The sequence below is a fragment of the Balaenoptera musculus genome, chromosome 14 (genome assembly GCF_009873245.2).
Source record: "Balaenoptera musculus isolate JJ_BM4_2016_0621 chromosome 14, mBalMus1.pri.v3, whole genome shotgun sequence".
Taxonomy (NCBI): Eukaryota; Metazoa; Chordata; class Mammalia; order Artiodactyla; family Balaenopteridae; genus Balaenoptera; species Balaenoptera musculus.
In genome coordinates this window covers 18,611,569-18,625,425 of record NC_045798.1, presented here as the reverse complement: position 1 = coordinate 18,625,425, position 13,857 = coordinate 18,611,569, and the positions used below count along the sequence as shown (strand labels likewise).

Sequence of the window (13,857 nt, the reverse complement as noted above, 5' to 3'; positions counted from 1 at the left end):
TGCGGGGGCCGGTGCATGCCCGGCGAGGAGTCGGGCCGCTGCAGGTGCGTGCAGCCTCGGAGGAGGCGACCCCCCCACCCTCGGGCGAACCGGGGGACTGCAAGCCACGGGCGGGCGGTCGAGTGAGAGGAAGCAACAAAGACAGGCTGCAGCTGGGGCCGGCGAGAGGAGCCGTGGTCGCCGGGCTCCTGGCGCGGGCAGAGAGGGCGCCCCGGGGAGCTGCAGCCCCGAGCAGGACCCCGAGGGGAGGCGCAGCGCCGCCCGCCGGACGCTGTGAGCACAGGCCCCCGGCGAGGATGCGCCGCCTGAGCGCCCGCGCGGCCCGGGTCCCGGGCGGGCACGACCCCCGCTGAGCCGAGAGAACCCCAACCCCCGACTTCGGACGGCGTGGGCCGGCGCCTGGATAGACCACACCAACAGCGTCTCTTCCCACCCGGAGAGAGGCATCGGCCCCCAAAGGGGGCTTCCTCAGGCAGCCTCTGCCGCCTCTGCCACCTCTGCATGGCTGCGACCCGGCGAGCGGAGAGTCGTAGCCGCTGAGACCTGGTGCCCTTCGACGGCCTGGCTGATTAGGTGAGTTCCGCGGGGCGGGGTTCCGGGGTGAAGCTGGGGGCACCCTCTGGCGTCGGGGCAGCCAGATTGGAAATAAAGAGGCCCTGGGCTTTTGGGGATCCTGAAGCAGCAGTGGCCCTTGTCTACCCCTTTCCCCCCGCGCACAACTTGTCTAGACCGGCCTGTCGGCCGGAGTGGACACGGGGGGCTCGTTGTGAGGACTCCGGCAGAGCCCTGGGTGGGGCGTATGCCGGAGAGGAAAGGTCACCCCACCCCTAAAGCCAACAGACAAAGGTAGCAGCTCAATCATCCGAAAATTCCCCGGGAGCTCTCGCGTCTTAGAGGGGTTGGGGGAGCACCCAGGATGGGACACCTTGGGCTTCTCCCGAGTAGCCTCTGAAATCTTCAAGGGACATTAGCTCAGAGGGGGACGTAGTGTCCCGACCATGCAGGTGGCTGCGTTGAGGATTGTGCCCTCTGAGGCTGGACTGTAGCAGGGTTCACCTTACTGCCGCGTTCCTACAAAGAGCTCGCAGGGACGAAGAGTTCCCCGCTGGGGTCACGGCGTGACGTCATTGCCAGTCCTCTGACGTCGCTGCGGTTGCCGTGGCGACGCGACTTGTCCTGACCCAAGGCCGGAGGGGGCGGGGTCGTGGTAACCTGGGACGAGGCTGGATGCCTTTGGGTAGTGGAGGGGTGAAAGCAGACTTCCCCCACCTCCAACTGCAGTCCTCTGACCTAAATCCCCAGCGCCCCGATGGGGTGGGGGAGGGAGGGAGTGCCAGCTGTCCCTGCTGATGCCCCTCCCCCAAAGACAGGTGTTTAGCTTTGCCCATATAGCCTGGCAGTGCCTGGGGGCGCAGGACTCCCAAGCAGAGCAACTTTGTGCTTTCAGAAGGGGATGCTACAGAGGAGAGCTCCCTGGACCCCAACCAGCAGGCTGAAGTTCCCAGGGTCCCCAGAGTGAGGTGGACCCCCAGCCTTAAAGCAGGCTACTTCTGCTCAGGGAAACGGGGGTGACCCACCCCCAGCCCGGGAAGGTGCAGGGGAGCTGCTGCTTGCTGCCCCTCCAGTCCCGGGGTTCCCCCTGCTGCTCGACCCCAAGATGGCAGGGCCTTGGCCAAGCCTGAACTCCTGACTGCCCCACTCTCCTCTTGGTGTTTAAGGTGATCTGACAAGCACAGTGTGGTGCTCATTAAGTGAATGGAGGGTAAGTCAGGCCCATCAGTGCCAAGGTCTGAATAAGCGTGCCCCTGCCAGGGGCCAGCTTTGATGGGGGTCAGGCAGCAGCCCTCTCTTCCCCGCCACACCCCAGCCCTGCCCCTGTTCCGTGTGAAGGCCCAGAGCAGCGTTCTGCTGCTGGCTCTTTGATTCCTCTTCTAAATTCCTTCCAGCAGTTGCTGCTGGTGTCGGATGTGGGTGAAACTGCTGTGATCACATTTCTAGGAAAAGGTTAGAGAACTGTGTCATTGCTTAAGCGGTGCGGGGTGGGGTGACAGCAGAGGGGAGTGCGTGGGGGTCATCATGAGAAGCCAGGCCCCAGTCTCTACGTAGTGAGCTTTTTCTTCCCCCCCGTTCTCCTACCAGGCTCTCTAGCTAGATTTAACAGGTCGATAAGTATCAGTGGAGCTGCTTTGGGGGGCTTGGCAGGGAGATGATATTTCCAGCTGAAATGGTGTCGTTAAACACACAGGCTTCCAAGGACAGAGCAACGGCAGATGGGGGTAGAAGCGGGAGAGGTGGGTAGAAGGGCTGTTTGCGCTGCCTCTAGAAGCTTCCCAGTTTAGAAACAAACTCAGAGTGTGCGCCAGAGATCCACAAACACAGGCAGTCGGAGGTCCTCCGTGGAGTATTTACACTTCCACAGCCAAGGCGGAGGGAGAGGCTGTCAGAATTGGGCAATTCCTTCTGTTCCCTTCCCTGGGCTTGGCAATAGCACCAGGCGACAAGCAGGAGGGAGTGCCAGCTTACCCGGCGTCTCCCTACGTGCCAGGCATTTTATAGGATCTCAGTTACTCTTTGGAGTAGCTTATGTGCTGTGGCCCATTTTACAGATGAGGAAACTGAGGCTCAAACAGAGGAAGCAACAGGCTACAGGTGCTCAGCCAGGCAGCTGCAGAGGTTCAGCTCTGAACTGCCTTGGCTCCTGAGTCCCCAGGTCTTCCCACGCCCTTCCATGGGTGGAGGGAGGCACCCCCACGTGTTAGACAAGGGTCCCTGGAAGACTCAGGGGCTATCTGCTATGGAGGCACTGTGATGCCTTCCCACACTGAAACCCGGGTTTGAATCCTGCTTCCCCATTACCTACAGGACAGTGTTGAGCAGAGTAGCAACTTCTGTCCTGGCCTTGTGGGCAGCCTGTTCCCCTCACCCCCAGCACCCCTTTCTCCAGTACTGGGGTAAGAAAGGTATGGCATGAAACCTGCCTGCCAGGAAGGGTCAAGAGAGCCAGCCCTAGGCTCCTTGTCACCTGCCCCTCTGGGCTTACCTGGGGGAGGGGTGTGAGTCTGCCCTCAGCCATTCTGGGGACCCTCTTGGTTGGCACTCAGCTGGTGGGGAAATCAAGGATGTTGATGGGGCAATGACAACTTTGGCTCCCAACCCAGCCTGAGGGTCAGGAAGGGCCCTATTAGCAGGGGTACCATGTGAGTCTCAGAAAGGACAAATAGAGACCTGCCAGGCAGGGGAGTGGAAAAGTGTTCTGGGCATTGGGAGTGGCCATGTAGCAAGCCTGAGTGCTGGAGTGTGCTGTTGAGGGGAAGAGGTGGCCCTGGGGTGGGTGTGTCCTGGAGGCTGAGGTGATGGGAGAGATTTAAGCAGGGAGAGGATCCGGTGAGGGCTCCCTTGACAGTGACGGAGACCCTGGACATCCCTTCCAGTCCGGGGCGGGGGTGGGTGGAAACCTTCTCAAATCTCTGAGCAGTCTCCTCTCTCAAGGTTAGCTCCCTACCTTCCACCCGCAGTAATCCTTATCACAGGTCTAATTCCATATAAGCTCACCCACCCCCTATCCCTTCTGAGCTTCACAGTTGCTCTGGACCGGGGCTGCACTGGGCCGGGTTTCTTAACGCCCAGTGGCTCGTGATTAAGAGCCAGGCTGTGGAGTGGGTCCACCTTGTTGGCTGTGTGACCTTGGGTGAGTAGCTTTGCCTCTCTGAGCCTCAGTTTCCTCATCTGTGAGAAGGAGCAGATAATAGCATCCACTGCCCAGCCTCATGTTAGGGATTCAGTGAGGGCTGAGCACAGGCGATGGCATACCATAAGCCCTCCATAAATGCACATTCTCATGGCCACTGGTAGCCTTATCCTCAGAACTGGGCCTTGAATGGCTCTCCCAGTCCCTCTTGGAGCCAAAGATCAAAGACCCTAGGGCAGGTCAGGGACCCCCCACCCTTCCAGCTGCCTGTGCTGTGTCTCCCACCCACCTTCCCAGAGCACCCCACGTGGTGAGCACACGTGGCTCCCATGTGAGCCCTTGGGGGCCTGGGGCCTGGCCAGGGGCCCCCCTGCCCAGTCTCCCTTCTGCGCCCTCCGCCTTCCAGTCCCTCTCCAACCGGAGGAAGCTAGCGGAGCAGCTCATATTCATGGACCGTAATTCAATCAGGCGGAGATTCCTCTGGGCTCGGGGGCGGGGGTGAGAACGGGGGGGGGGGCGCACACAAAAGGGCCGCCTTATTACCTCCCGCGGGCCGGGGATTGCTGCTCTGCCCCGGCAGCGGCCGGAGCCGCCTTTATTGTGTTAACCCATTTGCGTGTCAAGAGCTATTGTGCGCTTTCTCTGCCTGTGCGGGGCGGGCTTCGGGAGGAGGGCTGCGCGCTGGCCGGTCACCTCTGCGGGCGCCGCCCACCGCCCTGATTGGTTGCTAAGTGATTTGCATCCAAGGTAATCACTTTTATCTCAGAAGGATGTCGACTATAATTATAAGCTACTGACATCTTTTGAAATCTGCCTAATGACTATTTTAGTCTGCACGGGCTGGGGGTGGGGAGGGGGATTCTGGAGGCTGGAGGGGTGGGGTGAGGGAGGAGGCTGGAAGGGGGAGGGATTCCTTTCACCTGGGCCGTTGGTTGGTTTGTTAGTTGAGAAATATCTGAATGCCTACTGCGTGCGTGGAACAAAAGGCCGGGGTGGGGGGGGGCGGGTTGCATTCCTAGGGGCGGAGTTAGTACCATTTTAGAGATGGGAAAAGTAGAGGCCCTGGGGATGAGCCACCTGCCCAGAATTATACACCTAATAAGTGGTCGGTCGGGACCTAAGTCTCTCTGACCCTAAATTCATGCGCTGGCCACTGGAGTAGGGTGTAGACAGACATAATAATAGTAATCATTCCTGCCTGATACCTCCCAGGGTTTATGTCATAGCCCTAAGAAATGCAGATGCTATTACTACCCCCATTTTACCAGGGAGGAAACAGGGGCACAGAGAGATTACATTACTACCCAAGGTCACACAGCCAGGGAGGGGCAGAAGTGTGAGGTCTGTTGATGGCCAGACATAGGGGTGCAGCGTGGGCAGTGAGAAGGGTGAAAGGGCAGGCATGGGTTCCAGCTCCCCTCTCCCTCACCCCTTTGTGTTTCCATTTGGTAAACAACGGGCATCAGCCTGGGTTGAGGGCACCCTGCTGGCCACTGTCTGGGTGGCAAAGCTCTAAGGAATCAGATGGCCTGCAGCCTCCATGGGGAGTAAGATGAGTCTGCAACTGACTCGAATTACAGACAGAGCCAGAGCAGGGCTGGAGGAGAGACACTGAGGAGGGGGAAACTACAACTGGTCGTGGAGGGCTTCCTGCAGAGGAGGCTTTTGCTCTGGGCCCTGAGGACTGGGTGGATCTGCCCAGTATGGAGTGAATGGGGATGTCACTAGGAGGGAGCTTGAGAACCTAGGGGCATGATGAGAGGGGCAGGGGGAGCTTATAAGCGGGCGGAGGTAAAAGGGAGTTAAGCTAGGAGGATGTGCAGTTAAGCTAGGAGTGCTGCGCTAAGTACCTGACTTGTCCAGGGGAAGAGCAGCCAGAAGCCAGTGAAGGTGTCTGGCAGGGAGGGGTGCAATATGATCTGGGTGCCCGTAGGTCAGTCTGGCAGCCTCTGTAGGGGCTTGGGCGTTGCAGACTGGGATGAACCTTGACTGCATTCTCGCTGGCTGTGTGTCCTCAGACAAGTCACTTTGCCTCTCTGGGCCTCACTTGCCTCATCTGTTCAAGGGCGTAATAGCAGTTTTCTCACAGGCTTGTGGGTGGGATGAGCTTGAGTGTGCGGAGTGCTTGGGGGAGCTTGACTGAGCCTTTCAGAGCTAGGTGGGCTCAGGCCCAGGACCCAGCCAGTCATCCTGGCCTCACAACAAACCAGCATCCCGGCCACAGCAGCTGTTTGGGGCCCTGGGAGCCCCTGCCATTGTGCAGAGGGCACAGGGGACAAAGGCCTGGGAGGTCAGGGGGTAAGGCCGAGGCTGGCTGTGAACAGGCTCCTGAGGATGGGGACTTAATGACTCAGAACTTACTGACCTAGAGTCTGTGGGGCAGGGGGCCGAGGAGGAGGAGGAGGAGGAGGAGGAGGAGGGAGGTCCAGCCACCAGCTGTCTGCTCCAGGATTCGCTGCCAAGGCAGGGGCAGCTGCCCCGCAGGGTCCAGGCCTGAGCTTGGCACTGGGAGAGGAAGAGGTGGCAGAGCCTCCTGGCCTGCAGTCCCCAGGCCTGAACTGGGGGCTCGGCTTTGCCCCTCAGCATCTGCATGACCTCAGTCTCCTCATCTGTCAGATGGGTCAGAGGTCCACTTTGGAGAGCAGCTGTGAGGCTTGGCAGGAACTGACAGCAAGCGGGCAGTAAACAGGAACTGCTATTTTTGCTCTTTATTCATCCGTTCATTCCGGGAGATTCACCACTCTGTGCTAGGCTCCCTGCCAGGAGCTGGGGATGCAAAGATGAACAAGCCCAGTTGCCTTGAGAGGTGGTGAGGCTTTAGACACACCATCACAGTACAGTGGGTAGGTCGCCACAATATAGGAATTCACAGTGTGCAGGCACTGTGCCAGAGGCGGGGTGACAGCAATGAACAAGCCAGATATGGCCCCTGCCCTCTGGGGCCCCCAGTCTTTCAAAAGCACGCTAGGAAATCAGAGGTGGAAATGACTACTTCCAGCTGTAGTATTCAGGGAGGGCTCCCTGGAGGAGGAGACACTTCCTATTGCTAGCTTTGGGAGCTTCTGTCTAAACACCTTCACCTATTACGGGAATCACAGGACACGGCTGGTGTCTGCTGTGTGCCAGACAGAGCTTTCCGCTTTGGCAACCACATTCTCATGTGGTTCTGGGAAGGGTGTTTTTGTCCCTGTTGTGTAAATGGAGAAACTGAGACTCAGCAAGGTTTTGTCCCTGTTGTGTAAATGGTGAAACTGAGGCTCAGCCCAGGGCCACATGGCAGGTCAACAGAATCCCCTTTGTTATCCACACAAGTTTTGCCTGTCCTCTGCCTGTGAGGGTGCTGGGCTGGGTGGGGCTGTCACAGGAGGATCCTTGGGCAGGAGCTAAGGGGACCAGTTCTGGGCCAGCTGTTGCTTTCATGAGCTCACGACCTTGAGCAAGTCACCCTCCACTCTAGCCCGGCCTCAGCCGTGTCCTCTGTAGGATGTCAAGGATAGCAAATCCGTGGCAGGTCTGGCTTGCTTTACACTGCTGTGCCCTTGGCAGACATCGCCAGTCAGTTGCTGCCCTCTTCCCCCGCTGAGTTCTTCCCCTGACCTTGGGTTCTTGCCAGGGAGGGCTCTGGGCAGGCGGCACCAGTCAATCAGTGGGGCCTATGTGCTGAAGCCTGCTTGCCTGCCTGGCCTCAATAAGCTCAGGGGTCCCTTTAGCCCATCTCTGTACGGTTCAGAGGACCAGGGTACCAGAGCGAGGGATTTCTGGGGAATCTTCTCTGAGGATATGGGTTGTTCTTCAGCCATGAAGACTGTTGAGGTGTGAGAGTCTGTTACCTTCCTCCAACTCCCAGAGTTGCACAGCCCATCACATGCTCAGCATGGAGTGCTGTCAGCAGATTGCAGATGCTTTCAGTCTGGATAATAATAATAGCATTTATTGAGCTCTTCCTGAGAGCCAGGTCCTTCCTGGGCACCCTCTCATTCATCATTCCCCAGAGCACCTGCAGTGTGCCTCTCAGCACTCCTAGGAAGAAGTCTTAACCCATTTTAGAGATGTGGAAACTGAGGCTAAGAGCCATTAAGCAGAGCAGGGTTACATACTTACTGAGTGGCTGAGCTGGCATTCAAATCCAGGTCTTGAAGTCCACAGCCTGGGACAGACCGGGCAGCCTTCCTGGAGGAGGTGTCATTAAAGGCCAAGGCCTTAAAGGCTGGTGGACTTCTGGCAGACAGAGCTGGGCCTTCTGGGAAAGGGAAGGGGGTCCTTTTAGGTGAAGGGAACAGCATGAGAAGCAGCTCAGAGGCCACAGGCAAGAGTGTTTAGGTTGAGGGACTAGTGTATGGCTGGATGTGGCTGGAATGTGGGAGGGGACGGGGCTGTGGAGGAGACTGTGGTGGTCTTGGCATTTAGACTTTGCCCTCCCATAGTAGGGAACTATGGCAGACCTTGGAGCAGAGGAATGATCCAATCCTGTCTAAGTGTATTTATTCAGCGCCTCCATGAACCCAGGGTGAGGTCAGCTGGTGCTTGGGGCTACCTCTGGTCTACTGGAGGCTTTAGCCTAGAACCTTTGCCTGGCACATAGTAGGTAGGCATCCAAGAAATAGTTGAATGAATCAATGAATGAAAATGCCTGCCGGGCTGAAATGCTCCTGGTGTCCCCGTGGGCCCAGCTGCAAGGAGGAGAGAGGCCAGAGTCTCTCTCTCCAGGAAAAGTTGAACACCAGGCCTGGGGGTGAGGACTGGGGGAGGGAACCAGGCAGGTACCTGGGGCAGGGACTTCCCGCCCTCCCCAACCCTGCTGCGTGTCCCCAAAGCCCTCCTAGACCTTCCCACAGGGCTGTCCGCTCTCCTCACCACCAGGCGTGGCAGGCAGCCTGGACCCAGCGCTTGGTGGGGATAAAAGATGAAGGTTCGTGACCATTTTTTAACTCAATAAAGGGAGAGACAAGCTGCAGGCTGCAGGCCGGAGATATAATTAGTTCACAGCAGTGGCGCTTTCTTGATTTAGCTTCTAAGAGAACAAGACAAGGATGTTATACCCAATTAGCAGTAACATCCAGTCGGGGCCTCAATAGGTGAGATAACAAGCTATTTTTATGACTTTTCTTTCCCAGCTTGGAGGGGGTGGGGCGAAAGGGGGTATCGGGGCCTTATTTCTTTTCATTGGGGAACAATTATTAGTGAAGGCGGGATTTCCTAAAGCCAAATGATGCATTTATTAACCCAAATTAAGCAGGCATGCCAGCGCGGCGGCTGGGGTGGCATTTTGAGGCCAGGACTAGTGGAAGGGGTGCAGGCCGCTCACCTCCACTTTGGAAGCCCTTGGAGATGGCTCCAAATGCAGAGGGTCCCTTGCTGTGGCAAGGGGAAGCCCAGGCCCTTGAGATATTCTTAGTGACTGCCTCGATTTCCCTACCTGCTTCCAAGAGGTACAAAGAGGCTTTGCCAGTTCCCCTGGGGATGAGGAAGGAGCCAGTTCTGGCCCTTGGCAGCTCTTCCTGGCACCACCTGTTATCCTTTCTGCCAACTGGGCCAGAGGTTCTGGCTCCTCAGCCTTGAACCTGGCGTTGCACTCTGCCCACTAGACCCCCATTATGGCTCGTGCTGCCCGACCACCCTCCTGCCTGTCCTGGGTCCCAGCCCCAGTCTCTGGCAGGGGCTGAGTGGTGATTACCTCCCCCATCTCCACCCTCATTACCCACACAGCCGGGGCACCCAGCACTGGCCAAGTCTCCGCTGGGCAGGGGAGCCCTGCCAAGCCCCACCCCAGCTGCCTGGCCACACTCCGACTCCTGGCGAGGGCTGGGGGATGCCCAGAGAGGGAGCTGGCATGGCTGTCTCAGCACACCATCATCTTGGGCCACAAGCCCAGAGCAGGTTCGTGGGCCTCCGCCCGTCCTGCCCCAAGTCCCATCTCCCCGTCAGTGTGGAGCCCCGTGCTTGTGGCTCACACAACTGACAAATCCAGCCATGCAAAGTGGGAGTTTAATTGCAAACAGTTTTTATGGATCATGGGCCCATCTGTGCCACCATATGCAAAAGGGAAAAAAAAAATTCCCATAAAAAAGAAAAAACGTTTCTCCCTGCCCCATCCCCCAAACTGACTCCAAAAGAAACATTTGCCAGGGTTTTTCTGGCTGGAGCCAAGCATGGAGCTGGGATCCACCATGGGGGCTTCCTTTAGTGTGGGCCCGGCAAAGTCAGGGGGCTAGGTGGGGCAGGGGTGAGCAGGCCCCATGGGGCCTGACTGCTGAGAGGAGGCTTTTTTGGCCTCAGCAAACTGCCAGAAGTTCCTGAACCCACTGGGTTTTCTCTGGGCTCCGGGCCTTTGCACGTGCCATGGAGCTGTCCAAGTATCTGCTGTTCTTTCTTGGCATGGAATGGGCACTGTGCAGTGTCGATGCAAATGTGGGCATGAGTGGGGCTCCCGGACGAGGCGCCTCTTCTTCCATTTCTAGCCCAGGAAATGCAGCCCCAGGAATTCATTTCCCCCAGGCTGCCCAGGCCTCACAGACTCCGCTCTTCCCATTGGTCCTGGCCACCTGGCATGGTGCCCAGCCCGGCTGGGCAGATGAGCCCTGTCCATGGGGTCAGCGCTCCTTGGGACCTCAGGAAGGGCTGAGTGGGCTGGTCATCTGAGAGCACTCACCTCTGCGGCAGCCTGCGGGGGTTCTGTTGCCACACCACCTCATCCCAGCTGGGGGATGTCAGACTGTTGTTTTTTCCCCTCCATGCCTCAGTTTTTTCCTCTGTAAAATGGGGATAAGAAGTGGATGCGAAACTGCATGTGAAAAGCCTCTGTTATCTGTCATATCTCTTCCCCAAGTGAAGGTCTTTGTTCACTGATGTCTTCCCAGGTTCCTAATCAGGACATTCGATGTTTATTGCATGAATAAGTCAGTGAATGAATGCATGCATGAGTGAGTGAAGTATTTGGAGGACTCTCTGGGGAGGGAATGAGACACAGGCTCCAGGCCAGCCAGAAACTCAGGGTTTTTACACCCTTTCTATTGGAGTCTAGAAACCACTCTGCAAACTGTGGGGATTATGACTTCCATTCTACTGATGGGGAAAACTGAGGCCCAGAGAGAGCCAGGGCCTCTCCCAAGGTCATGCAGCTGGAAAGAGGCCCGAGTTGGGACCGGAACTCTGGTCTGACCATATTCCTGACCCTCACATTGTAGGTGAGGAAGGTTAGGCCCAGAGTGGGGAAGGGATTCAGCCCAGGTCACACGGCAAGGAAACAGCAGGCAGCGTTTGTGGGGTCCTTCCTAGTCCCTTGTAGACTGAGGAAACTCAGCCCCTCCAGCCTCAGAGCCAGGCCAGCCAAGTGTGCTGCTCCTCCCTCCTCCCCTGCCCTCCAGCTCCCCCAGGTCTGCACCAGGATCCCTGTGCCAGTGGGTTTCCCCATCAACTTCATAAACTGGCAGCTCCAGGCCTCATGCTGGGGTCCTGGTGCCTGAGGCCCGGTACTTGGGGCAGCCCTCCTGCAACAGGTAGCGGGGGAAAGGGGACCCTTGGGACCCGGGCAAGCACAGGCCAGCCAGGCCCCTGGCAGGAGCCCAGGCCAGACACCAGGCAGCCCATTCCCCACCTGGCAGTGATCACCAGCTCCCGTTGTAATCATTAAAACTATTAGAAGGAAACGTTCGCTTGAAGCAAATGTCAGGCGCCGAGTTGTGCTTTGTAAACGCTCACAATTAATGCCAATCAGGGCCGGAAAAAAGCCGGCCTGGAATCCTGTCTGTTTCGTCTCATTTGTCAGCTGGTGCCGCTCCGTGTTGCACATTTTCATACAATTGCTATAAACATAAAAGGGAAACTCCACAGTGTTCCCGGGCACCCGGATGGTGCACGCCGGCTTAATTACTTGGGATTCTGCTGTTCACTTGGCCGCCCCGCGCCCATGGAAGGGAGAAAGGGGGACTTTGTGTTGGCAGGGTGAGGGCTCCTGGGGGTCAGCCAGGGAGATGGGTCAGGCGCCCGGCCCGGGTCTCCAGCCACACCCTTCACAGGCTGAGGATGACTGTGAAACAAGAAAAAAAAAAAAAAAAAAAAAGCCGCCTAAAATACGTCTGCAAAATCCTCAAGGAGAAAAGAGGGGCTCAGTGTCCACCAGACTTTGGCTTTGAATCCCATCTCCTAGAATGATCCATCAGGTTTATTGCCCTCCCCCTGCATGCCAGGCCCTGTGCCACTTGCCAGCCGGGCCTCAGTTTGCCCACCTGTGAGTTGGGGGTCATAGCCCAGTAGGTCAGGATTTCAAGCTGGCTGGGGCCAAGCTCTGGGCTGCAGGCATGAAGTAGGCTTTTTCTCATTTAGTTGTTACATGGACCCTTTGAGGGCGGGCTGCTCTTCTTAGTAGCAACAGGGAGTGCGAGGCCCAGAGTCTCACAGCCAGAAGTAGTGGAGCCAGGATTGCTGGACTGCAGAGCCCATCCTGCTGTGCCCTCCCAGGGTAGCTGTAGGGTCAGAAGGAGATGATGGAGCTAAAAGTCCCAGCACACAGTGGGTGTTTTCATAAACAGTAGCTGCTGTCATCCCACTGCCTGCAGATGGGCCAGGGGCAGTAAGGGGCTCAGGCCCAGGCCTGAGGGACAGCACCAACACACGTGGACCTTGCTGGATGGAGGTAGTGAGGGGAGTGGTCTACAGGGGGATGCTGCCTGCCGCCCCCTCCCCCAGTTGCCTCTAATCTGCCTCGGAGGTGCTGGGTGCTAACTACACGCCAGGCCCGCGTACCTAACCAAACCCTCCACTGCCCAGAAAGTTGGGCAGGTTGTCATCATTGCCTCCATTGTACAGATGAGAAAACTGAGGTCCAAACTGCCCTAGGGCTGCAGAGCTAGGAGGTGGGGAAGCTGGAGCCAGATTCAGGTTCAGCCACTCCAAAGCCCTTCTTATGCCTTTCCAGCCGCCTCCCCATCAGTGGCCTGGATGTGAGGCCTGGCCAACTCTACGGACCCTCCCCAGGACCCTTTTGAGCTCTCTAGCTCTCTGTGGATGGGGTCTTCTGAGGCCAGGCTGGCTCGGCAGGGACACACCGGCCTTTGTGTAGGCTTGGGCAGGCTTGGGCCAGGCGGGGCAGCCAGTGGAGTGGGGAGAGGCGGTGCAGCCCAGCCGGCCAGGGACAAATGCTCAGAGCAGGAATAGAGGCCCCTTTGTGTGGTGCTCAGTGGGGGAGGGGGTGCTGCCAGCTGCCACCCTGTGTGACCGGGGAGGCCTGAGTCCTCCACAGAGGCCTGCCGCCATCCCCAAGGGACTGGCCAGGGAGCCTGTCATCTTCTCCCTGACACCTCCTTCCACCATTATTTGCCTGCCTCTTGTTTTCTGGGGGCCCCAGCTGCTAGAGGAGCCAAGGGCAGCCATTAACCTGGTTTGCCGTGGGCCTACTGTGTGCCAGCACTGGGCCAGACACTCCACCAACCCTGCAGGTCAAGGGCAATAGTCCCACTTACAGGTGAAGACACTGAGGCTCAGGACAGGCCACTTGTCATAGTCACACAGCTGGTCCTGGGGCCAGGATTTGGCCGACTTCAAAGCCTTTTCTTCCCATGGAGTTGCCTTTTGGGCCTGGACCCAGAGCTTGCAATTTGAGGTGCCGCCTCAGTTGCCGGGGTGGCCTGAGGAGGGCTGCTGGCTGGCTCTGTTGCCTGGGCAACAGGGTACCAGGCGTCCATTCCATCCCTCCATCCTGGCCAGGCTCTGGGCTAGCAGCTGCAGCTTTAGTGGAGACCGAGCCCGGGACCTGTTGAGGGCTGCCCTACCCATTAAACCTTCTCTGAGCTTCGATCCCCTTGGCTTAAAAATGAGAATGAAATAGAATCCACCCCTGGGAGCACCAGGGATGCTGGGCCAGGGGGCAAGTAATGTGCCGAGCTCAGTGCCTGCACGTACTCAGGCTGCACAAACGTGGCCTGGGGTTTCCCGGCACCCCTGCCACCTCCTGGGAGAGGTGAGAGGACAAGGCAGTGGGTGGGTGGCAGGGATGTGAGGGTAACTCTTAGGAGCACAAGCACATGGCAGGGATTGGCTCACTGGGTCCCTGCCGTAGCCCCATTTTGCAGGTAAGCAGACTGAGTCTCAGATAGCTGAAGTGGCTTGTCAGGGGTCCCAGGGCCCTAAGGAGCCCAGGAACACAGGGAAGGTAGCTTCCCAGAAAGCCCAGC

The 13,857-nt window shown here is 57.9% G+C and overlaps 1 protein-coding gene across 2 annotated transcripts in view; it reads left to right on the top strand.

The window, feature by feature from the left end:
• Nucleotides 1–444: 444 nt before the first annotated feature.
• The window catches only part of FAM222A (family with sequence similarity 222 member A), a 55,294-nt gene continuing 41,881 nt past the window's right edge, over nucleotides 445–13,857 (top strand). The window contains exon 1 of one of the 2 annotated variants that reach the window (XM_036823944.1): nucleotides 445–573. The gene's annotated coding sequence lies outside the window, so the exon portion shown is untranslated. The remainder of the gene's footprint in view (nucleotides 574–13,857) is intronic. The other variant, XM_036823945.1, reaches the window with a different exon arrangement.